Source organism: Orussus abietinus, unplaced genomic scaffold (genome assembly GCF_000612105.2).
Source record: "Orussus abietinus isolate OABI.00-Male unplaced genomic scaffold, Oabi_2.0 scaffold13, whole genome shotgun sequence".
NCBI classification, from domain to species: Eukaryota; Metazoa; Arthropoda; class Insecta; order Hymenoptera; family Orussidae; genus Orussus; species Orussus abietinus.
Genome location: NW_019394887.1, coordinates 1,994,350 through 2,001,258, shown reverse-complemented (window position 1 = coordinate 2,001,258; position 6,909 = coordinate 1,994,350).

Below are 6,909 nucleotides of genomic sequence, written 5' to 3'. Positions count from 1 at the left end.
GTAAAAAAGACTTTTCTAAATGCCAACATTCGTTTTTATATTCGTATCGTTTTTATATTTCATGAGGGGTCTCACTTCACCTTAACTCACTTTGTTACTTGAGAAGTTACATGTGAACATTTGTACAAAGTGGAATACATTTATCGTAAATTGAGTAACAATGAATTAAAATGCAACATTATTTTCCTTATTCTTAGTTTAGATGGAGAGAAAAAGCAAGATGGCGTCCCGGCCTGTCACGTGGTATGTCACGTGGTATGTCCCATGATACGTTCCATGGTTTATCACGTGATATCTCACATTTATTTAAATATTTAGGTAATTATTTATTTCCTCTGTTAGCGGATAATCATCTTGGTTCAGAAATAACCGATTCATAATTCTTATCCAGCCTTTTTTGTTCGACAAGTTCCAAGAATAACGAGTTGCCAAGATGTCGATAAACTCAGGTGATAAAACCTCACCTTTAAACTCGGTTAAGAGGTTCATCCTTGTTACCGTAACTTAATAGCTTCATTATTTCATATGCAGCATAACTTGTTTCTCCGTCTAGGCTTTACGATAACGGTAAGTTATGTAATTCTCGGGGAACAATATGTATTCGCATACTCTGTGACGAGAGTGATTCATCGGCTTTCGAACCATTAACTTTACAATCGCATTAATTAGCAACCTGTTTGGTCAACTTATTATCAAAATCCGCGGATTGATAAAAGACTAAATAAATGAACTTATTTTTACGAGAATTAATTTTTTCCTCGATGAAATTGATTGATAATTGTAATCTCAACATTGTCAGAAATCTCGACAAATACATAATTGTATAATTTTATCTTGCTTTTCTCTAACGGCGCGTGGAACAAGGAAAATTGTTTAATTATTTTCAACTGTTAAAGTGTAAATTTGAGGCAGCTTTGAAATTTCCGGAAAATAGTAAACTGTGATATGTAAAAATAGTAAACTGTGATTTGTAAAAATAGTAAACCGTGATATCTAAAAATAGTAAACCGTGATTTGTAAAAATAGTAGACCGTGATTTGTAAAAATAGTAGACCGTGATTTGTAAAAATAGTAAACTGTGATTTATAAAAATAGTAAACTGTGATTTATAAAAATAGTAAACTGTGATTTGTAAAAATAGTAGACCGCAATTTGTAAAAATAGTAAACTGCGATTTGTAATAATGTAATTCGGTGATTTCCTGAATCCTTTTCCCCAGTATTTCTTGCTTCTTGTTTGTCTAATTATGCATCTTTATTTTTCATCCTGCAACATTTTGTGCCTCGTTTCGATTTCTCATTTATTCACCGCCATAAACGTGTCAACATTCCTTTCTTAACGTTAATTCTCGGATTCTAAAAGATCACACGTGAGTCAATTTGTTCCACGTGTCTTTCGCGAACTTCCCAACTTGCTAATTCAACCAATCGATACATATACGATGCATATTCATTTACCGCATTGCGACAGACATTTATCCATAGCCATATCTCATTTACGAAGGACTTACTTTGCGTAGAATCTCCCATTAAGCCACTCGGTAAAAGGATTCACTTGTTGCTTTCCAAGTGAAGAAATGTATAAGTGAAGATCTGCGCACTTCGCGTTCTCTTAGGATGTTTTTTTCTCCTTAACCTCGCTCCAAATCTTTTTGTACATCATCGACACAACATGGATTATTTAACGTTAAACGAATTCAATGAGAAAATAGCCGAAAATACTTTTGCGAGCGCTTGTAAAAGAATGCTCGTCCCGTGGATAAGTTTATAGAGAAAACATTTAGTTGCAGCTAATCATCCAAGATGGCGCCGCTGATCCGTTAGAATATAAAGAACCATGAACACCCGGGATTTCGGCAGTTTTACTTCGATCTCTTTATAATTATTCTACCGAAATTACATAAGGAACATTTCGTATAATTCTCGAGGTAAAGTGTAAGAAACGTCAACATATATGCAAATATCGGTAACGCGGAGCGTCAGCTTATGTTACCATTTCAGTATTCAAAATGGCGTTACCACCAAAAAGGGGGTAGATGAATGTTAATATATCGACGTTGATTAAATTACTCGGCGCCTTTGGTGCCGCCTTAAAATCCACGATTTCCTGAGTGAATTCGTTCAGTAAGTTCAAACTCGTTGCATTTCAGCTTCTTATAAATCCCTTGCACGTTTCAGATAACCTCCAAGTATCATTGACAATCGAAAACATGTTGACCGGTAAAAGGTTTCGCTTGTTTTAACTTTCTACTGGGCCCTCTGGCGAGAACGTGAACTTAGTTATGTTTGGACTTTTTACATTTTTCACATTGTTCGTGACTTGCCCATGGACGTAGGATATATTGAGATGGCAAACTCACCATTATATAAATATCTTGAAAATAGGGAAAAGGAAAGAAAGCGAATAGAGGGGCAACCCATAGATCAACGAAGAAAAAAATGATGCAAAGGGTACTTGCCCATGGATGTAGGATGTATGGAGATGACAAACTCACCGTTCTATATGTATCCTGAAAATAGGGAAAAGGAAATAAAGCTAATAGAGGGGCAACCCATAGATCAACGAAAAAAAGAATTATGCAAAGGGTACTTGCCCATGGATGTAGGATATATGGAGATGGCAAACTCACCGTTCTATAAGTATCCTGAAAATAGGGAAAAGGAAAGAAAGCAAATAGAGTCCTGAAAATAGGGAAAAGGAGAGAAAGCGAATAGAGGGGCCACTCCATAGATCAACGAAGAAAAGAATAATGCAAAGGGTACTTGCCCATGGATGTAGGATATATGGAGATGGCAAACTCACCATTCTATAAGTATCCTGAAAATAGGAAAAAGGAAAGAAAGCGAATAGAGGGGCAACTCCATAGATTCCTGTGAACAGTATGAAAAACATTTTTTTTTGTTTTATAATACCGAAGAAATACTTTGTTAACTCCAAGAATAACTACTTTACTCGGATAAATTATCTCAATTACGAGTAAATGTTGCATCCATTGAATAAGTAATCAACGATGCCAGATAATATATTATTAATTACAACGTGGTTCTGCTTGTGGAAATGAAAATTAATTTTTCATCCTTTACAAATTGTCCGCGAACTTATATGGAACAATATAAAGCTTAAGGCCAAAAGAGGGCATTGTTAAGTAAGATGTTTTTTTCTCTTCATACGCCCAAAACAAGGAGACACCCCTTTTGTTATTATTGAATTATACGTAAAGTTACGATCGCGTAGGAGTTCTCGGGCGCTTTCGCGTCATATTAATCATTAATCATCTCCGTGGGTATTCGATTTCAATGGACGACCATAATCGCGGACATGGACTGGACGTCCTTTCAACGACCATTATGGATTTCCTTGGGAACCTGATCTCAACGGATGACCGTAGAAATATTTTCATATAAAAATAAACGATCGTATAGTTAATCGCAAAGCCGTGCCGACGTATCATCTTCCTCTTAAAATAATGATTTTTTTTTCTAAACTCAACCAGAATAAATGTCCGAAAATGCAATGATCCTTATCACTCAACCCTACGAGTTTCGTGATTAAGAAATTTTAAATTTTAAATTTCGTGATAAAGAAATATTAAAAAAAAAAAAAGAAAAATGAAAAGTTCGAAACGCGATCGAAAACTTAGGTTTTAAAGGAAATCCTTTAGATCGCTCGTTTTAAATTTTTCATTTTTTTTTTTGAGTTTAAATTCAAAGAATGACCGTAGAAATATTTCCATATAAAAATGAATGATTATACAGTTAATCGCAAAGCAGATGATCTTCCTCTTAAAATTATGATTTTCCTTTTCTACTCTAGCAGTAAAAAGCAATATCCAAAAATATAATAATGCTTGTCACTTGCTATTAACTGTCCACCTCAACAGTCATTTTCACGTTATAAAGGAATAAAAGAAACCCGTTCAGATGAGAAAAAATAATTAAGGCCTTGGAATTTGTTTGTCAAGTCCACCTTGAAACAAAAAGGTGCTTCCACCTGATGCCCCTTTCGATGTTGAACAACTTTTACTTGGAACGTTTCTTTCCGGTGTGCTTCGAGACCTCTGTTTTAAATGCCTCACCGCGTATAATAAACTTAATTACCCGATAAGTCAAATCAGTAATACCTGATTAATTGAATTTCACGAATATTTAAGTCTTTAAAGACGTAAGACTTCTTTGGGTACCATTTTCTTTTCATCTGCCAACATAAATTACTAGATATATTTTTCCATTACAGATTAATTAAAAATATATTAACGCGGTAATTGGAATTAATCAATGGATTTTCGAGCCGATACTTTGTTCGTTTTCTGATACATCTTGTAAATGGTCACACGAGACGATTCCATACGCATTTTGTTACGCAATGGTAACCACGGTGTCGGTACGTTTCCTTAGTCGAAGAATCGTTAAGGTGTCGGTGGTGTCATCGATTTCGTAAGATGTTACGACCACGTTACAGAAGCCTAATGCCGCGCGTCCAACAACGCCCTGGTCAAGGAACTTTCGTTTCCCCTCGACCGGTATTTAAATGCGTTAAATATTCATCGATCAATAGTTAAGCATTCCCGATAATGATTTCAACCGGTACTAAGGAATTATGTCATAACGAAATTCTATTATATCCCGAGAAATACGCACCGATGCTGTCTCTATTAGATATCAATTTGGTCGGCCATCTTGGAAAACTCCCGAAGAGGATAAGCGTCGATCTCCGACCCTTTCTTCTTCTTCAATATTACTTAATAATTTAGTTGTGCATCCATAATGTTCGAGATTTCTTTTAACCGGCACTATAATGTGTCTCTTTTATACCACGAAATTACTAATGAAGCTTTACTCCATATCGCTAATGTCGTAACCTTATCTGGAATATCGACGCCATTTTCGTGCGCGACACTTTTAGCAAAATTTCACTTCTGGTGGAGTTCTTTATTACTACTTGTTAATTTACACGCATGGCGATGATGTTAATGATTCTGTTAAACAGTCACCTAGGAGGTACACCATGTAAGAACTTTTTTTATGCCGCGAAATAAGTGTAAATGCCATTTTCTTCACCATCAGGGTCGTAATTCCGTCAAGAGTACCGACGCCATTTTTATGCACGGCTCTCAAAAATCCATGGAAGGTTAATTTCTTATTATTATTCATCAATTTACTTAAACAGCGATAGTTTCACTCATTTTTTTCTGACTAGTACACGACATAGTATATATTTATACCGCGTAATATGTGAAAATCCCAAAATCCAGTTTGGATGAGTGAAAAGGTCTCATTTACAAGGAGAAGGATTTAAATATTACATGATATGCTCATATTTGAGTAATGAATTCTCCACACCTCGTGAACGATAAAAAGGAATACAGTGCGCGTATAAAAAAGAAGAAAACCGTAAAGAAGCGTCTCGAGGCGAGCCTTCGTCTCGGGCACGAGACCTAACCTTGAAGATGCGCCTCGCTTAACTTTCACCTAACCTAACCTGTACGTAAAACTGAGTTCAGATAACCGAGGCGATTACGGGCGGCATTATGTTCTCAATGTCGTGTACCACCAGAGATCGGTGCTGGAAGTGATCTTCCCCCTTCGTGGCCTTCTTTCTCCATTTTTCTTTCGTTTTTTCTTTCCTTTTCCCTTCATCTTCTTTCCCCTTTCCTGGAATCTTATCTGCCTCGGAGATGGCTTCGCCGATTTGATACGGAACCCTCGTACGATATCAGGTTTAAAAATCGCTTTCATATAAATCATTCCCCGTTTCCTTTCCGAAGGATTTGCCCTCATCTTTCTTCTCACTCTCTCTCTTTCTTGCTAGAGTCATTCATCATTTCATTGCAAGACTTTATCATCGACTCGCGGAATTCGCCGCGGGATAATCCTTATTAAGATTTAATATATCGCGCGGTGGATTCACCTTCCGCCTTCGCGTCCTTCTGAATTTCCTGCGTTTCCTTTTTTCCTTCCCGTCGGTGGATCCTCTTTTAGATACCTCCTTTTCTTACCTTGGCAATTTCTTTCCACGATCTTCGATATCACCGAAGGAGATGAAATCCAAGATGGCGGCGCTCGACGTTCTACAGAGACTTCAACGCTTTCCGAGTGAACTTGTAAGAAGAACTGTGAAACTCAGAATTTTCGGTAACTTTATTTATATGAATAGATTTAATGACAACTTTATTTATATGAACAGATTTAATGAGGACAGTAATTAGTAGCTTTATATACATGATCAGGTATATTAAGAATGTCTCGAAATGTTCGAATACATCGCGAAGAGGTGAGATCCAAGATGGCGGCATATCATTGCATTAACGTTGAGATTATTAAATCGAAATTGGCGGAAATTGCAAGAATAAAAATCACTGAATAAACAGAAATGACTGTCGAGGATTTTCGCGATCGCTGGTTGCAGATTTAAAAATGGCTCTCTAATGGAAATAACATGAAGAACTGTGAAAGATGTAAAAATAAACGCGACTCAGCCATCCACTTTCTGGGAGGAAAGAGTTAACGATTCCACTCTTGTATTCGCGATGCTTTAACTTTCGTGTTTCGATGAGCTTGAGGCAGACCGATAAACTCGCTCTGAATTTAGATACGAGTTTATAAAAAAATCCGCCCAAAAAATTGGGCGGGTCAGAATAAAAACGCGCAGCAATGGATGAGCATGTTTTGCATATGGCGCGGTCGAAGAACATTTTTCTGCCTTCTGCGTTTCCGTGTGTAAACAGGGGGGCCTCGTTTCTCCGATTTCTTTTTCAACGTAACTCATCCTTCCGAGAAATGGCGTCTTGCAACATTAAAGCCCACAACCAATCAGGGCCTGGCGTGATTGCAACCTCTCATTTTTATGTCCCTTCGTTAACATTTCTTCGAGTCGTTGCGAGACCCAAGCCCTAAGTACCCAATTTGTTAC